The sequence below is a fragment of the Opisthocomus hoazin genome, chromosome 8, assembly GCF_030867145.1.
Source record: "Opisthocomus hoazin isolate bOpiHoa1 chromosome 8, bOpiHoa1.hap1, whole genome shotgun sequence".
Taxonomy (NCBI): Eukaryota; Metazoa; Chordata; class Aves; order Opisthocomiformes; family Opisthocomidae; genus Opisthocomus; species Opisthocomus hoazin.
Window position 1 is genome coordinate 68,133,699 of NC_134421.1, and position 23,829 is coordinate 68,157,527.

The window sequence follows — 23,829 nt, forward strand, 5'->3', positions numbered from 1 at the left end:
GTTGGCAAAGTAGCAACTATTTCCAAGACAAAATTTTAGGGCCAAATTCTCAGTCTAGATAGGCTGTAACTCCGAGAGCAAACCTAACCAACTTCCTACGCTACCACCACCAACTAGGAAACTACCATGTGATTAAAGAACTTCAGAGTCCTTCTTCTATAGATTAGAAATATCTTTCATGGAAGCTTGTAAAACAAGCGTCGCAACAGGACGGCTTGGGCAGCCGGAGTCGCGTGCTCCCGCCGTCTCCCCCTCCGACTTTCTGCAGCTCACTTTGTTCGTCTGAGGCTCCCCGGCCGTGGCAGCTGGTCTCTGACTTGGAGCTTGGGTATCGGTAGCAGCGTGGTTGTGGTAACTCCGAGCTCAGCAGCTACTCACAGAGCAGGAAGGAAGCATCTCAGCTTCCTGAGAGCGCTCGGCCACCTGTGCCAGCCCTTGCGTCGCTACGTACTCGCCTGCCCTTCCCAGCCAGCCAGTTACAAACCAGGTACAAACCAGTCAAGTTCCAGGGCCCGCACCCCGTTTCCCCCTCCGTCCCTTACTGCACCCCACGCCGCGTCTCACAGCAAGTGTACGTCGTTGTATGCAATGTATGTTGCAAAGTGGGTCCTATGGAGACTGCAAAAAGCAACAGCAATGAAACCAATTCTGGCGAGAAAAATTAATCACATGCATATTTGTAGGACTGGGTCGCACACAGTATTAGCTGTAGCTAAAAATGAAAGAAAATTCGTGAAAATACAAATTAATATAAGCGTGCATAATTAAGAACAAGCACACTGTCACCATTTTCAACCTCTGGAATATGTGGAAAATATTCTGTAGAGAATGGGACAATTTAGCACATCATTTGCAATCTTAAATGCTTTCCTAAGTAGAAACAAAGCAACAGTAATCACACTGAAAGCTATTTTAAAAGAAAGCAGAGCTTGTGTGCCTGACCCAAGAAAGCAGATAGACCCCCACTGCCTGTTAATCAAAGAGAACGGAATGGGGAAAAAAGCTAACTCTAGAAATAAGGGCTGGATAGATTGAATAGTTTGAAAGATTAAAAGCAGATCGAATTCAGTTATTGCTTTTGCAGAAATATCAAAGCATAATTATGCTGTTTTCACACATGGTTATTTGACTTTCTATGGAATTAAAACGAACACAATTAATAAATACAAAGCATCCAGTTAAAACAGAAGCATGGGGAACCATTCTACAACTGCAGCTAAATTGTTGCAGCGCCTTCTACGCCCTCACATATCATTTGTATCTTGAATACATTAACTCTGAGTTAGGCATAACGAATTGCATTATTATCAGTCACGTTATAAAAGCAGACTCTGTATAAACATGTTGGCTCACTCTGGCAGATACGCATAAGATAGGCTGCAGAGATTCAGGCGCAGGATACAGAACAGTACAAAGTGCTCTCCATGAAACCTTCTCCTCTTGAATGCCATCGAATTATAGTGCCTACTGGGTTTCCTTTCCCATTTCTTTCATTCTTTCACCTCTTTTCCTGAAACCCTCCGTGCAATGCATGGATGTAATGATTTTAGTGGTACGTTAATTGGCTCGGGCCCATTCCTAACGCGAGCGCTCAGCACGCCGAGGGACAGCCTCGCCGCGCCCGGGAGGTGATGTTCACCTGCTTCAGCAAACTGCCCGCGCCATCACAGCGTCGTAAATAAGGAACCGCGGAGAAACGACCGCTCTGCTCGTCTGCTTCCACCTCCTCCTCGCAGCGGAAAAAGCAAACAACACGTCCAACCACATTTGCAAATCAAAAAATGGGGAACCCTTTAAAAAACTTTAAAAATTGCTTATTTACTACAGTCACTTGAAATATATATGGGCCAAAGGCATCTTACAGTACTGTAACTGCTGTTTTCTTCAATATCGTTGGGAGGCCAGCCTGATAACTGCAAATCTACTGCTGTTTCAGAAAACGACTCATGGCGGGGGCGGAGAGGGAAGAGGAGGAAAAGAAAAAAAGTTAAATCAACTCTATCTAAACCCCTTGCAAGTCCCCAAATACATTTTCTTCTGCTTATTGGTTCTACTTTCAAAAATTCCATTCTACTTTCTATGTTACAATAATACTCTCTTCTTGCCATTAATATGGTGTTCAGTGAAATGTTAATATTTTTCAGTTCACTGTCAGAGAGAACTAAATCTACAGCAAGCTAATCTGCCATAAAGTCATGTTTTATACACACGACTACAAATTGAGTTTTACACTCCACGGAAAGCAATCTTCCATCTTTAAGGGTATCATGAGACACAGAATTAGATCTATTCTTCTGGCATTACTAAATCATAAGATGAAATATAATTTGACGTGCAAATGATATTGTAAACCCAACGCAATGAAGCACTGAGAATGTTTTCAGTACTAAACTTTCTTGTTTGCTTAGTATTAAGAGTCTTTTCAAGAAAATTAGTCTCTAGTTGTAAAGGAAACAGCATTACATAAACTTTTTGCCATAACACAGGTCCTGTTCTAGAGACCGAGAGCCTATATGAACTTATTTCCAAATCAGACATCTGAGCTTAAACATGTGTTTCTCATCTTCTAAGCTCCAGAGATGTGAGCACTGGGAGTCTGTCACAACTACAACTTCTATTTCAGATACTCAGAGTAACATTTTTTGAATCTGGATGTCATTTAGAACTGCTTTCACTTGTTAAGTTTCCAAACAACTTATAACTAAACCAGCTAATGTATGTTTCTGTTTACACTGGGAACAGGTTTTTGGTCACTTGATCTCACCTAAGCAAGCACGGGAGTATTGGTAAAGTGTTAATGAGATGTTTTTCCATGCAAAAGGAGATACCACTGGAAGGGTTGTTACGTGCTGCCTCCTCACAGCACTAGAAGTTATCTTGGAAGATGGAAGTGATCCTTTCAGCCATGCCCTGGCCCCTTATTTTCTCGCATTTATAGTTCCATCTCAGCACGACCTGAAGGGGGACCAGTCTCCCCTTCTAACCCTTTACGTACTTGAACTCAAAATGTCTTAACACAGTGCTCTACTTTCACTCTGTCATCAGTTAGAGATATGTAAAGATGTCCCAATATTCATATTCTGGCCTTGCTTAACTCTATTTGTCAGTTTAAACCAGAAGGGTCACTATCCCCTTTTGTACCACTACGCCAGCATAAATAGAAAAGGCTTTCTAATATCTTCTCAAGATGCAAAGACAAGAGTATCAGTCAGATGTGTTGCTGTTCAAGCAACAAAAATGTGGTCCTTTAGGGCTTACGTTGTCCAGGGTTACTACGACCCCTCTTGGCATTTCATAGAATCATTGAATGGTTTGGGTTGGAAGGGACCTTTCAAGGTCACCTAGCCAACCCCGCTGCAGCGAGCAGGGACATCTACCACCAGATCAGGTTGCTCAGAGTCCTGTCCAGCCTGGCCTCGAATGTCTCCAGGGACGGAGCATCTACCATCTCTCTGGGCAATGTGTACCAGTGTTTTACCACCTTCACTGTAAAAAATTTCTTCCTTTTATCCAGCCTAAATCTACCCTCTTTTACTTTAAAACCATTACCCCTTGTCCTATCACAACAAACCCTGTTAAAAAGCCTGTGCACACCCTTCTTATAAGCCCCCTTTAGGCATTGAAAGGCTGCAATAAGGTCTCCCCACAGCCTTCCCTTCTCCAGGTTGAATAGCCCAAACTCTCTCAGCCTTTCCTCATAGGAGAGATGTTCCATCCCTCTGACCATTTCTGCGGTCATCTTCTGGACCTGCTCCAACAGGTCACAGAATCACAGAATGGCAGGGGTTGGAAAAGACCTCTGTGGGTCATCTAGTCCAACCCCCTGACAAAGCAGGGTCTCCTAGAGCAGGCTGCACAGGACCACGTCCATGAGGGTTTTGAGTATCTCCAGAGTAGGAGCCTCCCACAAACCCTCTGCGCAGCTTGTTCCCAGTGTTCTGCCACCCTCAAAGTAAAGAAATTCTTCCTCAAGTTCAGATGGAACTTCCTATGCTTCACTTTGTGCCCATTGCCCCTTGTCCTTCATTCCTTTTCAACCCAAATGAAGGGCAAGTTAGACCAGGGCCAACTTCTACTCTACTACATTGGCCTTCTTACATGTCACTGTTCTCTTGCATACTTCTAGAACAAGCATCCACACTTGGAGCTTGTCTACAGGGGAAGTGGCACAGTCCATTTTCACAGCGCAGCAGACTTCGTGCTCATAGGCAATCCTGGCACCCTGGGGATGTCGACAGGTAAACAGGCTGGTGCACTGCCAGTGCCTTGTAAGCTCACCTCCATAACTGCACATTAACTTCCCAATGCAGGGAAGCTCTTCATCACCCACCTTCTTCCCCTTCTTCCAACTGCCTCCTCAAAAAGCACTTCTCCAAGAAGAGGTGTTAACCCATAACTTGCTGCAGTGGGTAAATGCAGAAACCAGACAGGCTGTTGCCACTCTGCAGTTTACCAAAGACAGAAGAGCCAGAGAAGTAACCAAGTTCATGTGACTGAGGAGAGACTAGCCAGAGGTAGAAAAATTCAATGAACAGGAAAAGTATTAAAATGTGTGTTAACCGTTCTTTAAATAAGAACATACCACGTTTTCCACTTGCTTACTCTCTTTTTGTTGGTGGTCAAGTAGTGTCAGTCATTACCAGAATAGGTGGCTTTTTTAATTAACTTCTAAAGAAGCAATCTCTACATTTTTATAACCTCCCCCAACAAGAGATGAGGATATTCCCACTTTTGGCTGTGATTGCAAGTGGTGTTATCTAAAGATCGGTCCAAGCACAAAAACCAGCCAGTAAGGCTTTGGGTCACAAGCCGAACTGCCAAACTCCAGCTGCTCTGCAGCACCGACTCCGGGCTCTCTGGAGGAATCAGCCAGGCAGGTCAGCGGAAGGAGAACCATTACAAGCGACTGCACATCACTTTGTATCCACTGGCAGGCTAGTTTTTGGACAGAACAGGAAATTATGGCCAATGCCAATTACTGTACATAGTTCTACTGCACAGCCTGACACTGATGGAATTGTATCACAGGCCATCCAGGTTGCCAAACACATTCGTTTTCACGGAGAAGTGAAAGAGAAAATACGGCTAGTTGAGACACTGGAGCACCTTCTGGCAGACTAACACTTGGTGCAAACAGAACTTTGATGTTTACACAACGTATTTCTTCAAGAATAAGCAAGTTCAGTCTTTCATTAAGAGTAACACTTTGAACTTAAAATAATTCCTTTCATCAGAAGACTGTGAAACATTTTACAAAGATGGTGAAATATACTATTAGTATAGTTTTATACAGGGAGAAACTGAGGCCAAGAGAGATTAAGGGAGTTACTGAAATTTTTCTTAGACAGCTAGGAATACAAGTCATTTATCCTGATTCCGAAGCTGTGCTTCAAACTACCAGACTATGCTGATATCGGAGAAAAATTTCAAACCAAAATGCACTACTGCTTGACACTGTCTCAGAAAGTTCTCTGCTGAGGTCTGAAGAAAAATGAGTCTGAACACAAAAGCCAAATCTACAGTTCCCTGAATCCATCTAATCAAACTTATAAGATGGTGAACATGTTAAATTTTTTTCTCCTCTTTTATAAACTTCTTAGAGGTAAGACCCATTCTTCACCTCTGTGCCAGAAGGTATTTTGCCCGTGGACATGACTAATGTGTATGTATTTAGGAGCAGAGGCATACGTGCAATGTAGGCTATTAAAGGACCGTGACACTTCATAGATGTGTACTGGATTCACTAGCAAAAAAATGACAGAAGCAGAACTGCTCAAGCGATGTGCGCAGCAGATCTTGGAAAAAGAAGTGGATCCAAATCTCAGGTTGTTCTTGCTTCAGCTCTGGAAGATGATACACATGTTCTCTTTTCTATAAATTTTTACGGAAAGTTAATCCTGAGTGCTTGTTACTCAGGGTGGAGGAGGGACAGCCCTCTTAAATCCTTTCCAGTCACACAAACTGATATTTTGGTGCCCCAGGACACAGAACAAAGTCCTGGGGTTTTGAGAGCGTTTGGACACATGGAGGGAGGGAAAAGAAAGTGGCAAAATGGGGATGCGGGCAAAGATGAGGGCGATCAAATCTCATGCTTTATCCTGCATAAAAGGAAGGATCCACCGTGAATACAGCTTTACACTTCTGAAACGTCAGTCAGCAGAACTTACTCTTAAGCATCAGGTTAAGGTCACCACAATTACAAAGATATAAAAGGTACTGGTCCACTTCTATGGAAAGAAAAGTTCTTCTATTTCCCTCCTCCCTACAATTGCCTATCATTTTTTAGTATCGACTGCATTAAAACCAGAACTTTTTATATTTTTAAAGTTAGTAAGTCTCCTATATTTTCTTTTCTTTGCACAATTAGCTTTAAGATAACCACGGTATTTCTGAGCTAAAGCACAGCCTGCAGTCCAGTGTCAACTATGGGTACCAGAGCACCTCTGCTGCTCTTACTGGTAGGATCACACACAGCCTTAACTCTGAATACGTCATCTTTCACGGATCTCTTACGCTGCTCTGGCACCTTTAAGCGCAGTTGAGAAAACCTGATAAATGGGTGAAGACCACATTAGATAAGCACTGTGGTTTCCTCTGATAACTTTGGTGCTTTTCAAAGGAAGATTTTGGGAAGAGTATAAATACTAAATTGTTTGGAATTCAGGATATTTCTCAGCGGCTCCTATTTTCCCCTGTCTACATTCCTTGAAGAGCATGCATGAAGGCTGCAGCTGCCGACGCCTTTATCTCCTTGGCTAAAACTCTCAGGAAAAAAACCCCATCTAGCTCAGGCTATAAATAAACGAATTCCTGGATTCCAATAGAGACATCATAAAGGGGTGGGGAATCCCAAGCCCCAAAACCAGGCAAGATGTCACCCTTTTTTCACAAAAGTCTCTGCCCCACTTGTTTCAACCCAGTTCATTGTTATTCATACCCATCCCTTTTCTATAAATATTTGTCTTGCATTTGTCTAGACTTATATTTAAAAAATGAAATTCTATTTGGGGTTTTACAGTACGGGAGGCTATTATATATACATTATCCTTATGTGCATGATTGGGGAGAATAGATGATTTGTGAAGTTATCTATTATGGGGAATAATCAAGATTAATGAGCCCTATGGCACTTGCTGAATGCCTCCAGAGATTTATTACTCAGGTTGTTCGTTTTTCTTGTTCTGTTGGTGCTGTCAAGAGTCCTATAACAAATGCAAACACAGACGTGTATTAATTGCAAATGTGAAACAAGGCTACCGTGATGTTGCTAAATACCTACAACTCTGCTGTTTGCACTGCGTCTTCACTGGCTGTAAGGCTTCCCATTCGCCAGGTTTCTGATGAACTTTCTATTTTGGTATATAATGTAATTTTTTAAAAAAGCCTAAAAAGACAAGAGGAGGAAGATTAAAGAGGAATCCAAATTCCGTGTCCATCTTCATAATGCAAGCCCTGTGCAGAATCGAGTGACAGAACCCTGGGTCTTTTCCTGCAAGGCTGTGCAGCCAACTCTGGAAGACGTGATATTATCACAGGTACCTTTCAAAACAAGACTTTAAAAACTCCAGTAATTCTGGCATAAAATAAGTTTTTTTTATGATGCACATGAGCTCTGTTTTACTTCCAAACCTGTCTAAAGATGCCATTATAACATGCATCTGTCAAGACGGCACTGCTGCTTTCATCGGCTGACATTCCTTTTCCACGGAGGTGTCAGCAGCCAGCAAACTCCACGATCACTCCAGAAACACTGTGACCCCCGAGCCTATTAAGTTCTTTACTAAAAGCTCAGTGTGTTCTGGGAAGTTGACGTAACTATACTTCTCTGAATGTAAAAATGTTCCAGAGCAGCTCCTCATTTATTTTAAGCAATCTTTCTCCTGTATTTTATCTCTTCATCAGCGCTGCCGAGCTGAACGCCAACCCAAAGTCGCCATGCTTCGCATATACCGATCATCCAGAATGGACAAAATTAAAATATTTCAAGTATCAAAAAAAAGGCCATTGAAGAAAAAAAAATTAAAATGGGAAGGATGTTACCTTAAATACTCCCTAGGCTAAACCTTACATGCAAGCAATGCAACACTGACTTAAATTAACGACAAAGTAGTTCATGAATGCTAATGAAATACACAGCATGAGTATCTCGGTGTCACCACGTCTGTAGCTTTGCTCTGGGAGGAAGCAGTTGCTCTGCCCTTTTTCTTCCTCACTAACACTGATGTGGACGAACACCTTCTCCCTTCCAACCTCCTCGCCGGGGATCTGCCCTAGGGCCAGTTCCCAATCGCAGACATTCACAGGTCTCTGCCATGCGCCCTGGTGTGAGCTCAAATCAGAAGGTGCAGAGTTTTCATGTTTACGCATTCACACATAAACCACATTTCTACCTCCCTGGCAGCTGTTTTTCCAATTCACCATGCTGGCATAAAGACAGAATGTGTGGGATGATGCTAATAGCTCAGCTCTATTAATGTACAGGAGGGTATAATAATGTAGCAGCAAACAGAGAAACAACGAAAATATACCTAGCTCCTCTCTCAAAATCACACCTGGAATTTTGAGGAGGACCTGGAAGGACCCATCAAATTCTTCCCTGGTGGACAAGAAATCCAACAATAGCTATTTAAGACCAACATGTAGGTGCAACTTCAGGTTTGGAAGTCACCATGTTACAGTTTGAAAACATCTGGGAGAGCCTAGAGAAAATAAAAGATCTCTGAGCACTTTCACCGTTATTTTGTCTATTTTCACGTACACATTTTCTACGAGCTTCTGTGGAAGACAGGCTGCTAGGTTACGTGGACATTTAGCTTGGTCCTGTAAAGCTGTTCATATGCTTTTACATAGCTAGTCCTGAAGTTAAATAGCTCTAAAAAAAGAAAAAAAAAAAAAGGAGATTTACAACTCACAGAAGAGGAGTATCTTAACTTTAAAAGGATCATAGACTGGCTACTCAGTGTTGCTCCTGGAACAGAAGCCCTCTGCCTCACCTGGAAAATAATTTGCCATAAAAACGTCAAATCCTCCCCTTTCTACGTTCCCCATTCCTTACTTTTATGACTCTCCAGACTGAGAAGACAAACTTTGTTTTGGATGGGAAGAAGTTATTCTGTTTTTCTGAAATCCACAACTATGTTTTTGAGACACTGCAGTAGTATCAGCAACAGCAACAACCAGCCAAAACAGAAATGTAGCAAGTCCTTTGACAGGACTGGAGAGGATACCCTTTTCATTAAATAACTACATGCACTCATCTTTCTTCTGATCAGAAATAAAATACAGCTGAAGTTTGTTTCATTTAGGTCTGCAGTTAGCACCCAAGTAATTTGCCATCCTGGGGGACCAGGGTTGTGCAGGATTTAGAAATACAAATTACAGACTCATCCCTGGTTAGTAATCGGCTTTTAGTTTTCTCTTAAAATTATGGAAAAAATACAAAAAACTCGAGATATACAACCAGGAAATAATAGCACAGTCCCAAATGGTTTCTAAAAAATCAACTCAAATAGATGTGTATTTATTGGCAGACTTTAAAAAAACCCCCAAAGACAACGCGTTACTAAATAGCTACAGAACACCGATGCAATTCCTTGCCGTTGGGTGCTACTCTGCCTTACAATGAAACAAGTTTTCGTCTACTTGCTACCCAGACTGATAGGTACTGTCTGAACAACAAACAATTTCCCCATTTCCTTAAGTGTTAACCATTTGCAGCGCTAATTTGTATAACTTCAGGCAGTAAGTTAACACGAGACAACTACTGGAGAGAAAATTCAGACATATGCAAAAACTGAGACAACCATTCTTCTTTTTGCATACGGAGTGTCAGCAATCGAGGCAGAAAACCTGTTACACCTCGTTAGGAAACCAGGAGCAGAACAAGTCTCTCTGCGTCTGTTAGCAGATTGCCAGTGGAGTATGGATGCTCGTAAGACTAAGGCAACGGCATGCAACTTCGGTCACGAGACGGCCAGGATGTCACGCAGTGCAGAATAGGTGCCCAAAGTCAAAGACTAGAAGGAGGCTCAGAATCTCTTAAATTCACACCCGTGGCCAATCTGCAGAAAAGCCATCATTTTTCTTTAAAATATCTTCTTCCAAAGACTTTTCAAAGACTGAACAACTCCAGACCAACTTTTGCTATTAAAACGGTACGGGAATACCTACTAATTTAAGAGCTTGGCCCTGTCTTCCCAATAGCCTCCCATAAGCATGTGAAGGTTCCTCTGAAGCCTCCTCCCCTCCATGCTAAACGAGACCAGGTCCCTTGCATGGCACAATGGTAGGAAGACAACAAGTAACATATGTAAGTAAAAAGAAGAGTATCTTACTGGACAGAAGGAAAAATACTTTCCCCATGAGGACAGTCCACCATTGCCCACAGGTTGCCCAAAACCACTATGCAATTTCCATTGTGGGAGGTTTTCAAGACCCAACTGTACCAAGCGCTGAGCAAGCTGGTCTGACCTCACAGCTGACCCAGCTCTGAGCAGGAGGTTGGACTGGAGGCCTCCTGAGGGACCTTCCAACCCGAGTGATCACACTATCCTATTACCACGAGCAGCAGGAGCACTTAGTAGTACTTTACAAAAATGAGAAGTGACAACAGAAAGCCAGCACATCATGACAGGATGAAACTGAAATATCAGAGTATGAAAAAAGAGAATTCTTTTTCCAGGGGCAGCATAACCTTATCTCACGCACCACAGCAGCAGCTCAGTCTTATGTGACAGGACAGAGACTACCAAAGTCTTCTGGTTTTGATAAATTATAAGCCACCTACTAGCAAAGTACAACTTTCTTGCAGAGGCTAAACATCACCAGATCATCTGAGATTTCATTCGGCAAATCTGTCCCATTTCGCTACAAATGGCGATTTGCAGCAATTGGGGATTGAGATTTTTGCTCTCTGCATATGGCAACATACTGGATGTAGGAATGAGTGATGGGTATTTTCTAATGCTTGATAACCTAGGCACCCTAAGAAAGTAGGTACTTGATTTTTCTGTACCTGAAAAGGGAAGAGAAAGCTCTACATAGGTTACAACATACTGCAAACTCAGCTCAAACTTTAAACACAGGGAAGTTATTCCTGTGTTTTCTAGAAGAGCTGATATTACAGATACATGACAAAACTGTAGAAGAGAAAACCAAAACAAGGTAGCACTCATTTGAAGAGAAAAGCTCCCATACATAAGCACCCTCCACTCTCTAATATAGGCAATTAAACACGCAGGTATAAAAGTAGGAGTCATCCAGAACATCACATCGCAGTGGCTGAAGTTACAGCAAACTTTTAGCTGCCCTTTTTAGCAGTGCTGTTAAGAGTAATCTGGTGCTCAGTGGAGGATCTGTGAGCACCAATGAGGTCAACCTTTCACAGACCCTTCAGTTCCCCTTCCATAGGAGAAGTCACTGCAGACAAAAAAAGAAAAATCCCATGAGTGAATGCTAAATACGTAGTTTGAAACCACTTCCCGCCCAACCAGAGACTAAAACAACCTGAGACAAAAGCTACTAACTTGTACCTGCTGGCCAGTTTGATTCAAAGGTTCAACCTCACATTTTAAGCACCTTATAAAAAACAGGTAAGGTGGTTATCTTATCACCGGACCATCTACATAATGACACGCTTCACAGTTCAAGAACCATCAGTGAATAGCTCAAACTTACAGATCATCTCCAAGCTAGGAGTCAGCGCTGGCGTGGAGAGCACTAACCCTATTTTATGTGCTAGCTGCACACAGACGCCTCTAGCAAGAGCAGTGGCATCGCCCAGACAGTTCTTCCACCTACCTAAACTTTGACTTGGCACCTGCAGGACTTTCTCCACTGTCACACGCTAGGACAAAAAAGACTACTAAACCTGTAAACACACCCCAGAAGAGACCAAGTGCTAGGTCACCAGCAGATAAAGGCACAAAAGCAGGACTCAACTCCCAGATTTCAGTTTCAAATGTCAGATCATGTATTTTTTAAATCCTTTTTAGCTTCTATATTCATCTTCCTGCCAAATGGTACGGTCTGACTGGCATTGACCTTTCACATATAGCAAGCCACACGGACAGAAATGATGGGGACAGTCATTAAATTCCTAGTATTTAAAATTTTGGCTGGAATGGAGATCCAATATTAAGTCAGTTAAATAAGATTGTCAAGAAGAATGAAAACCTGACTAACATCTACTGAAAATCAGGCCTTTTCTTCCCCTTACCAGGAAGGCAAATTTTCCTGTCTATTCTCAGCTGTTAGCGAAAGGCGGTAAACATAATTCTCGATATTCTCAGCAAAATCTATGATCTCTGTCACAATGTGGACAAAAGACATTTCTTCTTTCTTTCCTTCTTTCAGGTGGTTTGATAGGCTAAAGAAGAAAAATTCCTAGAAGATGTCTGCCTACTACTGAACGAGGGAAAAAAAAAAATTGTGGGCAATCCAAAGAGACAGAGAGTGTCGTGAACATGCTGCAGAGTCTTTAAAGGGCGGTCGACGGCTCAGAGCAAGAGCTTTGAGCCTGGCGCACACAGGTCAGTCGGCACTTTCAGAACTCGGAAAAGTATTTTGGGAGAGATGAAATAACTGTACGACGACACTCTGCCAGGCACTATCCGTTTCGTTAGAGAAAGAGCTGAAAAATGTTTTGATCAAAGTCGTTTCCTCTTTCTACGCTTGCTATAGCTACCGAAACCCAGAACGGAAGGGGAAATAGTCCAGGCTTGCTCAAACCTGCAGCACTACAAAGCTGGCTGGAAACATCAGTAAGTCTGGATGTTTTGGGGTGCTTTTCTGTTATTTTGTTTTTCTGTCTTTAAGTATCAAATACTAACTACACCCACAGGCTCTGCTCAGCGTGGATGTGATTCAGCCAAAATCCGTGGGGTAACAACATCTGGCTCTTACATGCCTTAGAAGTACCACAGACCACACAAAAAACCCCACAAACATCAACTGCACAATTCTCAGAGGACTGTCAGGGCTTTTACCACTGTCCATAAGTAAACTGAGGCAGAGACACACAAAAATGCCCTCCCTACAGCCTTGTGAAATCCGCAAGCGGAGCTGCAGCCAGGACACACCCGGCAGTTCTCTCCTGTTCATTAACCCGCAGGCTTCACATTACGGACCGTTTCCCAAACAGTCATCCTTCAAAGCATAAACTTTCACAGCCTTTATTCATTTTTAGGCCTGGATTCTTTGTATGCAACAGCCAAGGCAAAAGATAGCCTGGTAGCCTACCATTCTGAGCACTCCACTGAAGCAATGACAGAAGCACTATTCCAAAGTGGGGCGACTGGGAGATGCAGACCTGCGACGCAGCATCCATCCCAGCGCAGAGTGGAATAGACCCAACGTGCTGGAGATGCCGGGCCTGGTTTTCAGCGCCGCACAAAGCAGGGTTATCCTGGTCTTCCCCCTCATCCCAACCCTCTAAATACATGCAGTTCAGTTTATTCAGTGCTCTGAACCCTGCGACTTCATTCCTTTTGGCTGTGGTGCCCAGTGCAACAGGACCTCGATCCCTTGCTGGAGCCCCTCGGAGCTATCGTAAAACAACAGCTTTAATCTGTTTTATCCATCCGGGTGAATGAAGCTTTAGAGGGTATTTTTTTGCCTGCTCTGCCAACTAGATACTTCATAAAGTAGAACAGAATCTCTGCTTCCTTCAGGGCACCTGCTTTCAATTACAGGAAACATACGGCACCTTCAGATTTTTCAGCTTTCAACATCTGTGCTTTGCAGGTACAATTTGTTGCATTCAAATTACTGCTAAACCTGCAGAATGGTGTCGGGCTTTCGGGGGCACACTTGAGAAACTAGACTAGAGATGGACAGAAAGTAATGGCATTTGCAATTGCTTTTTAATGACTGATTAATGACTGTTCTCAACTAAATCCTTTAAGTTGTTTAGAAACCTCACACCGCTCCTCTTGGAAAGTCCATTCAGCCCCAGCTTGATTAGAAAAATCGCCTCTACCCTGCAGCAGACGTACGTACTGACATTGCTAGCCAGCCAAACACAGCAGTCTCACACCCTCTTCTAGAAGATAATGACATAACTAATGCCTTTAAAATGGAAAGCGCCCTGTCATAACCAGTCAGTCTCGGCTGGTCACCGCGCTGGGATGAGACAGTGACAGCTACAGGTTTAATTCTGTTTTCTGCATTCGTAGCCCATAAGGTTGAACACGTTAGCGGGGGACATATGCATGCGGACTTTTACCCTCCCACCTTTCCCAGACAGCACTGGTCCGTACAAAACACAGCATCTCACCTGGGCAACCCCCCAGGACTCCTCCAGCCTGGTGCAGTCCGACACCAACCCCAGTGCCCGTTCCTGGACTGACATCCAGGCGCATCGATGGCAGGAATCTCAGCTTAACCATCACCGCGATGCTCCCTGTTACTCAGGTTCCTGCTGCTGGCCTATTGGCTCCTTCCTTCAGCTCTCACCACCACATCATAGCTGCTGCTTGCCGAATCACTAAGCTGAAACACAGCTTGCTTACTGCTCTTACTGGGTCTAGCTCAGGAAAAACTTGCTGGTCCCAGCGAACATGAACCAGCAGCACCAAGGTCTAATCAGGAGATGGAAACAGGTAAGGAGAAAAGGCAGAGTGAATGATGAACACTACTGGTACAAGTGAAAACTAGGGGGAAACATTTTCTAACTCTAGACCTGAACAAATAAATTTTCATGGACAGATGGATGAGAGATCTGCGGCAGAACAGGACTCACAGGAACACAGTCTGGAAGATACTCTCCAGGATCAAATCCAGTTGGCTTACTATATAGCGATGGTTACTGGAATATTTAGGTATTTACACTCCTTATTATGTTTGTATCCTTTTATTAATCGTAACTACGTTATATTATTTCACATTTATTTCCAAAGATCATCCTTCTGCTTAAGATGAATTCAGATCCAGTGGAATTTCACTGAGCTGGCTTAAAATGACGGGAGATCTGCACTGAGTGCTCCTCCCTCACCTGTTCACAGTATTATGAGCTGCTAGGGCTATGTATGCAAGAGAAATTAAGAATACAGAAGAAATCAATTATTATGCTCAGAGAAATAATGTCTTAGGAGGAGATTGGCAGACTCAAACAAACTTAGAAAAACAAAGTAGAAATCAACTTCTATTATTTAGTTAATAGGAGGAAAATGCCCCAAATTAGTGCCATACCAACCCCCCCCAGACCTGCATTCCAGAAGGTTGTTCTCTTAGATCACATCATTTTGTGTTAGTTTGTATCACAACAACGAGCAGAACATTGTGGCAACCACAAGGCTGGTTTACACCTTTTAACCCGGATTTAGCTCTGGACTCATCTCCCACAGTTTTACTTCAGGTGACTGAAGCAGTAGGATGGGATCCAGGTTCATCTTTGCATTCCAAGCAGGCTACACCTCCTATGTTTGGTTCAGGACTTTTTCTAATCTAATTGTGTTTGCACTTGGATGTACGTTAAGTCACAGCTCAACCATTAACTGTGCTCTGCTCTGGCATCCACTCCTCTATATTTGACTTCGCTAACTGCCTAACGTTTTGCACTCTGTTTCTGATAAGCGTGTGTTTGCAGATTTTCATGACAGACTAATAACACCGAAGGAGGCTCCAGGAACGTTTAAGTAAATATTATGTGTATAATTTCTCAACAGTGTCTACCTACCAGCACCTTCAGAGCTGCATGATCTTATCTAGAATGCGTTTGCATTCTGTTTGCACTAACCAACATGGTCCACACTGCTAAGCAAACTGTTACCCGATTAAAATCTTGTGCAGAGCATAATTCCAGGACACACAGCCACGTGGCTCTGAAGAGGTAGCAGTTTCTCTTTCTGTCTTGCAAAATTCTCCTTGCAATCATCAGGTATTTCTTCATCAATCTGAACGAAGAATGAGGAGATGCAGGCTTTTACCTGGGCCAGGAACTTCCTAGGGTATTTTCAGAAACTACTTGTTCTCCTGCCCTTGCCTTCTCCCTTCTCTATCGTTATTTCCTATTTAGGCCTAAAATTGACAAGCGGATGGATGCCTGGAATGTAGGTCCAGCTGCAAATGATTTGAACTTGCTAGAACTTCAGAGCAGGCATCGTCTCTTACTGTGTCACGAGATGACAGAACATCAATACAGGGAAGATGCTTGAGCTTGGTGAATCACAGATGTTAGGCATCTTCACTTTTTCTAGTAATTTATTATATTGTCATCTTTTCGGCTGCCACCAGCAGATGGTGTAACAGTTTGGAGGGGTAGCCAAACTGGAAAGAATTGAGTAGTGCCACTGACTGCAATACATGGACAAGAACTGATAAGGGCATTATCTTCTCATCTGAAACACGAGAACTGAATTCCATGCTCAACCATAGCCTTCCTGTGCACACGCCTCATTTGGGGTATCATACAGTGCAATCTAAACTACGGCAGTCACCTATATAGACCATATACGAAATAAACTCAAGCTAAGCTAGTTACTAGCAACAGCTGTGAAAGCATAGGCTCTGAAACTCATCTGCTGCAGACAAATCTCTAATCTCTTTGGCTCAGATTTATTAAATCTATGTGTGCAGGATTTCCTATTTAGTCCGTGAAGAGACATAATCATTTTAGAGGGCAATTCAGACTTCAGGTGGACTAAAATGGAGGTAGCAATGTCTTTCCATTGACTACAGAGACATCCTAGAGCAAGCGTAGGTAAATACTCTCTATCTGTGAAGAAGGATAACAGCTTTTTCACAGCAATATCATGAAGATGAATAGAATACATATGGCTTAGAATAATGACAGCAATTATCTACCTCAGTTAGATCAACTTTCTTCTTTTCTGTTCAACTTGCCTGCAAACAGCACGCCAATATACATCTGCTCTGTGGAGGCAAAGTATTCCTTTCTATCTCAACAGTTTAAGGTGTTGCTAGGTACCTAAGACCAGAAAGGACATCCTGTGTCACCAAGCTTGGTCCCCGGCCAACATGGGTAAACCCAGATAACGATCTCATTCATCACGTTCAAGCCCTGTAGCCCAGTAAACGCAGTGTTGCTGGTGCCAGTAACAGGCCACAGACTTTATGCTGAGTCTGCACAGCCTCGGGACCCAGGCATGTCAGGCTTGCCTACACTTGCATTACCCAGCCCGGAGCTTTCGTTTTAGCTGCTTTAGCTGTAGCAGCAATTTTCCTAATGACCAGGTGGCTATTGCCTAATTTATTTTACTTTTGCTTATCTTCAGATAATGATGTGACTTCAGTGTAATTTTTATACAGACAGTAGTAACAAGTAGTTACTCTGCGTAGGATGAAATATTTATGACCCCAGGATAATGGCAGAGCGCAGAGGAACACGGACGTGGTTATCATAGCTGAGGCCTCAGAAGAGGCGACACATGGCACAGTGCAGAGGAGTGGAGGCACGAGTCAGTATCAGACCGGGCACAGAGCAACACCCAAGACCCCAGGGCTATAAAAATTCACCTATAGGTGGCTAAAGAAAGGCAAACCTGTGATTTTAGAGATATGAAAGAAAAAGTATCCAACATATTTAAGACACTGCATACATACTGAACGCGGGGGTAATGTGGTGTTGCAGTCCAAGGAAGAAAGAGCAAGGTGTAAAAACATGTTGGAAAACACAAAACCAGCCAGAAACAGAGCCTGGAGTGAGGAGGCAGAAATCAGCAGCAGCATCATGCTCCTCGTGGTGAAGAGGAAAAAGAAACCCCCACTATCAACACAGCCCTCCCAGTGAAGCCCTTGGTATCCAACAACTCGCCATAACCGCTCCCCAGCTCCAAAACTGAAAGCCAACAGCCTCATGACCCATGGAGTAAGGGTGAGCAAAACACCATAAACAGGGGTAGATACTCGGAAGTGCGTGTATATCCATCTAAAATGTATTATTACTGAAGCTTTTCCCCCCCTGTAACAGTATTGTTTCTTTTCTCTTAATAAGTAGATCTGGACTAACAATAATTATTTGATTAGATCATTAAGATTTCAATTACACTAACAATAAATTTTTGCCTTTACACAGAGGGCACATTTTGTCTTGCCTGTAAGAAGCTTTTAAGTGTAACAACATTCAATATTAAATCCAGTTATGCCTCTTGCCTTCATTCCTCCTACACGACAGCCAGGCCAAAACCTCACAGCTCTGACCAAAAAAAAGCCCCCAATCTACTAATTTTTTAGCATGAATATACCCAATTTATATCTGTTACTGTCTTGTGCTCCTCTGTAGCATTTACTCTTTTCATAAGCTCTTGCACAGTGGCCACACTTCGGCACTGCAGGGTGACCGGAGCCCCATTAGTGCCTCATCTTGTGGGACAGTCACGGCCCCTCTCACTTCTCCTCACCGTAGAAACCCCAGCACAGGAACAGAGATTATTCGGGAAGCTTACAGCGAGGCCTGACCCATCAGTTAAGAGGAAAAGTGGAGCCACAACAATTTTGTGCTAATTTCAAACATTCGGATTTGCTAGAGTAGTTTTTCAGTAGTAACAAAGCGAGTTGTAATAATATAACAATCATGATAATATGTTAATAGTTATAATTGAAGTAATTTCTGTAGACAATAAGAATTATACCCTAATGTGTTAATTAATATGATTAGGAAACGTTGCAAAAATGAGTATGTAAAATGATATAACACAACAACAAAATATATAAAGGCGTCTTTTACAGGGGATGCCTCCTCCGAGCTCTCCTCAGGGTGAGATTTATGGATGTTAACACACAAGGCTGTGGCAAGGTAAACAGCTGTTTCGATTTTAGTTATAACGACCATTAACTCTACATCCCCGTTTCTGCTTAATTAAACCTCTGACTTCGCAACCAATCAAGAGCAAACGGGCAAGGTAACGGGCACTAATTGGGCTCCGGGCAATTCCAGCCTCAGCCGGCAGCCAGAGCGGGTGACCTAAACCAAGAAACTCCTGCAAAAAATGACAGTTTCTCTCCTGCTCCCCTCTGCCAGCCTACCCAACAATTTCTTCACTCAAAGCCAACACACACGTATGTGGCATTAAGAAGAAACGGACAATACAAAACCACTGCAAAACATACAAAGTGAGAGATTAAATTAAACGCCTTTTTCCTCCCGTCCAAGTAGTTGCTTCCTTACACAACGTAAAGCAAAACAACTCGAAAATCAACTAAGGAGCTCACAAAAGACTCTCATGAACCCTCCCGCCGGACAGATTGACAGCAAGCTCCTGTGCTTTTTGATTAATCTTTACCCTCCCCTAGAGAGGATCATAACTGTGCCAGCACGGAGTTAAACACCAAACGCGCACCAAAGAGACAGAGAAGGAAACAACATGCAGCCTGCTTGTTAAACGCACATGTGAAACACGCGAGATGCACCTACTAGTAGAGGAAAACCTTAAAACCCGTTGTGCTGTGCCCCAAAAGGGTTCTGCAGAGCGCACGGCCTCCCTGTGCAAGATGTCCCCTCTTCCTCCTCACTCACGACACACGTCAGTCCGAGCCGAAGCGTAGAGGAACTGAGGGCTCGATGTGACGGAGCGCAGACTTCTCCCACCACGCTTACAGAAGAGGGAAAAAATAAAAAAAAATAAAAATAAAAAGAAAGAGGAACTTCTGCCCTAGAGGACACAAGAAAATTTCACGTTTTTCTGCTAATGACTCTTTAAGGCAGGATAGGATAAGAAAATCGTTGAAATACCTCACAGCCGCTCAGATCCGGAGGTGACAGCTGCAGCCTCTCGTGAACCGCCTCGCTTCACAAGCATGCTCCTGAAGCTTTCTTTCCGACCTACAACCTTTATCTGAGCTTCCTTTGTGGCTTAGTAATACAAAAAGTGTCACTTAATCGTTACGCTTAAACCATTCGCTCGCTGGTTAACTTTTGGGTATTTTTTTTCCCTCAGCTGAACGCTGCGACTTCACAAATTTAGTAGGCAAATGCTAGGAAAAATATCCTGTGGTTCACTACAAACACATAATAACCTTTAATATAAACACACTTCTTAACTTGCGGCGCGGTGATAGTCACTTGGGATTTACAGGCACAGCCAGGTTCATCTGCAAAAAGCACCATTTTGCAGCACTCTGGAGGAAGCGGTAAATACCACGCACGCTCTCGTTGCCTCTCGGGAAGGTGGCTACCTCAGCCCTGAACCGAGAGCAGACCTTAAATGTAAATCACTTAATTGCTCGTTTTATTTGATACCTAAGTACTTCACACTAATAAAGTTAAGCACTAAAGGATTACAATGTGACAAGTTATACGCCCATCCCATAGAAGAAATATCACCAAAACAGCGCCGGCTCCGAAAGGCTCTCGATAAAGTACAGCGTATGTATAATTTTAGATGATTCCTCAATCACTGGAGAGTTTGCAGTGTACACAGCCAACCCAGCTCAATCAACTGACTTCTATCTCCATGACTCCAGGTCACATTATCTCATGAATGAACTGTTATGTAGGTCAGTCAAGAGTCATCTTCTAATTGAATGCACGTTTCAGCCCTGGCATTTCTGCTCTAGATATCAAGGCTGCAGACGACTGGGTGAGTCAAAAGAAAATATCGAGGCAGGAGCTGTGATAATTCGGCTTTGTTTCAGGCAACAAACATGGAAACAGATGCTAGCAGGATCTTGTACAGAGCCTGTTTCGCTGGATTTAATACAGGTGGGAAGCGCAGGAGCAACAGGCTCGGCAGAGAGCGGCTCTGCTGGGTCGCAGACCAGGTTTTAGCCACAAATCAAGCGCTGTCCTGCTAACGTACCTCGGCTGGGCCATACCTCGGTCTCTGCCGAGGCGTGTGCCAAGGACGTATCACAGTAACTGATACCGCCGACTCCTTTCAGGCAGGGCCCCAAACAGTCATCAGGAAGGAGTATTTCTGGTTGCTCCCAAATCAAGGTGGATTCAAGACAAGAACAGAAATGAAAGTTTCCATTCTTCGTCGCCAATCTCTTCAGTCATACTTGTACTTATATGTTTTAAAGAGCGAGGTCTTTGGGGAGACCTCCCGGTACGGTTCGTGAACTGTTTACTTAACTTTGCAATCCGGAGACTGATGTAAAATACATTAAGAGTTACAGCTCTGGTAATATTTGGGTAAAATGAGAATATCGGACTGTAGATGCTCGATGAAACTAAAGCGAGAGAGTTATTGCTTTACAGGAACACTTTTGATCAGAGTTCTTTTCACTTCCTGTTCACTCCAAGCTATGCTAATTTAGATGTAAAAGCAAAATTGCAACTGATTAAAATTGGGTCAGCGGTAGTTCCCGTATGAGGAAACACATGGCTCACAATCAGATAAAAGCCAAGCTGTCTAAATGCGGCACTGCCTGCACTTTATACCCGTGACCCAGAAGCTGTTTACTCGTTACTTGTGTATTTTTCTTTTTCAGAAACAACTCACAAAGGATTTTCTCCTCCTTTGTGCTCCCCCAACTTTCAAACCGGTTGCTGGTGTGCAAAGGGTTAAAACTACTGAAGCGAAAGCAAAACGCCCAAGGCCAAGTTTTCCTGCAGCCTGTACACTCGGTTGCATTTTCATCTCCCGTGTCCTGACAGCTGTTATCTCCCAGTGTGCTGCGACATGCCCGCTGCTGTTCCGGCCCTCTGTCTGCCCAGCTCCCAGCTTGCTTTCTACAGCTTTCACACCTTGATGCGGGGGGGACGCAGGAGGGGGTGCAGGAAGCAGCACCTATTATACGGGAGCTAACTTTTGCCATCTTGTGCCCCACCTACTTCAAAACAGGGAGTTTTGAAAAGGTACCAAAGTAGCTTAAAAGAAAAAAAAAAACCCACAAACAACAAACACCACCTAAAAACCCCCCCTATTTAACCCTCTCCCCATCTCCAATAAAGCCTTTGCTCCAGCGCTGCTCTCATCTCCCAGCAACAACCGCTTTGCACTCACGTACCCTGATTCTTAGGAGGATGTGAAAGCAGTTACAAACATCTGTTAATTAAGTCTCAATTTGCATGTGAGATGGGAAATATACTAATTTTACAAATGGCTATGTTGAACCACACAATGCTGGATAAAGCTAGCCAACACAAGTACTTGAACATAAGCTCGAAGGAGGGAGACTGAGTCTCCTTGTCCTGGCTACTATTCTTCTCCATAAAATAAAGGCCATATAAGTGCGCCCGAGACGTCGACGGCTTTTACTTTGCAGAAGACAAAGTCAGAATAATTTTCCAGAAAATAAACACAGATATCCACGCAAAAAAACACAAACCAGTTACTGATGAATAAATTGCGTCTGGTCCAATTTGCAAGAAAGAGTATTAATGTACTTTTAATGGCTGAACCAAGGGAAGGTCATTATACAATGTTTTAATTCTAGTACATTAGTGTTGCATTTATACATTAGCAGTTAATGTGATAATGCCAAACTCTCCACTAGTTGTGACATCATAAAAATAAAGGCTGTTTTAGTATTCTTTGGGAAAAAAAAAATAATCAGAGCTATTATTGATCTTTCCTACTGCAGCCATTGGGAGAATGTTTATCTTGCTGTATCAATTCTACATGCAAGAAGAAAACTATAACAGGAAGTCAACAGATGTGAAAAATGTAAATCTTTGGTAAAGTGCACAATCAACAAAGGCGGAGAGGTTTTTGCTGTTGTTGTTTTGAGGGGTTATTTTTTTTTTTGCAAATGAAATTGTTCTAATACTCCTTGACCTGTAAGTGCCATTTTTAATGGAATGCAGGAAATAAATTAATAGAAGTGAAAAAATAAAATAAATCTGAAAGTCAACTTGAGGAAACAGCCTCTTCAGCACAGATGTTACTTTTTTGGTTCTTGAAAAGCCATGAGCAATGACCTGACACTCAGCCCTGTTACAACAGGCCAATGCTGCTCAAAGCTAATTTGGGGTAGTTGAGGAACAGAATTCAACGCGTCGGGTCCCGTATGTAGACATTGTGTATATCCACCAAAGGCAAAGTATCCTCCCAGGATCAGCGCTTACAGAAATGGAGAATTTCCCTGAAGGTCACACATAGAGCTTCCTTTCCAAGGCTTCTAAATCGAGATGGTTGTTTATTGTGCCATTAAATTTGTGGCTTTTTCCCTCCTCTTCCTCACTCACTCTCTACACATTAACGTTCAACAAAATGAAAATTTCCTGAAGGTAATTACCTGGCTGCAATTCAAGGTATTCCTAAGAATTACTGTTCCCTTTGGCAAGAGGGTGCGCTGGGGCGGGGAGGCACCATCACACGGCAGCACATCTGAAATTCAGACCTCCCCGAGGGCGGACGCCGTGGCAGGGCTCTGCCACTGCCCTCGCTCTCACCTTGACTCGCCTCTTGGGTCCTACCAGTGCCTTTGCGTTTGACCCACACAGGGGGCTGGCGGAGGCCCCGTGTTGCTCAGTACTTCCATGCTGCCTCTCGGATTGACTTTTTTCGCCCCCTGAGCTACCGCATACCGTCCGCGGCGGAGATGACACCACGCTCCGTGCAGCTCAGCCGTTCGCAAGCCCTGCAGTAACGCTCGGGGCTCATCACCGCTGCGGGCCCACGGTGGCAGTTTGGCTAAACCACACCCGAGGAAAAGAGCGAAAACCAACTCGCAGGCTTTGCTTTCACTCATAATCAGGTGGGGGTTCTGTTCCACCCCTGACCTTTTGTCTTCCCTGCAACTCTGTCAGCTCTTCTCAGGTGCTGGCCTGCTTCACCACTGCAACTGTCCCAAATGAAGACAGATTTAGCTTTGCTGTCCTTCGAGGCCTCATCTGGAGTACTGTGTCCAGTTCTGGGCTCCCCAGTTCAAGAAAGATGAAGAGCTACTGGAGAGAGTCCAGCGGAGGGCTACAAGGATGGTGAG

At 43.4% G+C, this 23,829-nt stretch overlaps 1 protein-coding gene across 17 annotated transcripts in view; it reads right to left on the bottom strand.

Moving 5' to 3' along the window:
- CELF2 (CUGBP Elav-like family member 2) overlaps positions 1-23,829 on the bottom strand; it is a 571,124-nt gene that overhangs the window by 184,262 nt on the left and 363,033 nt on the right. The window contains exon 1 of one of the 17 annotated variants that reach the window (XM_075428976.1): positions 19,373-19,445. The exons of the other annotated variants lie outside the window; for them this stretch is intronic. The gene's annotated coding sequence lies outside the window, so the exon portion shown is untranslated. Of the gene's footprint in view, positions 1-19,372; positions 19,446-23,829 lie in introns of those variants that run through there. 17 annotated transcript variants of the gene reach the window in all.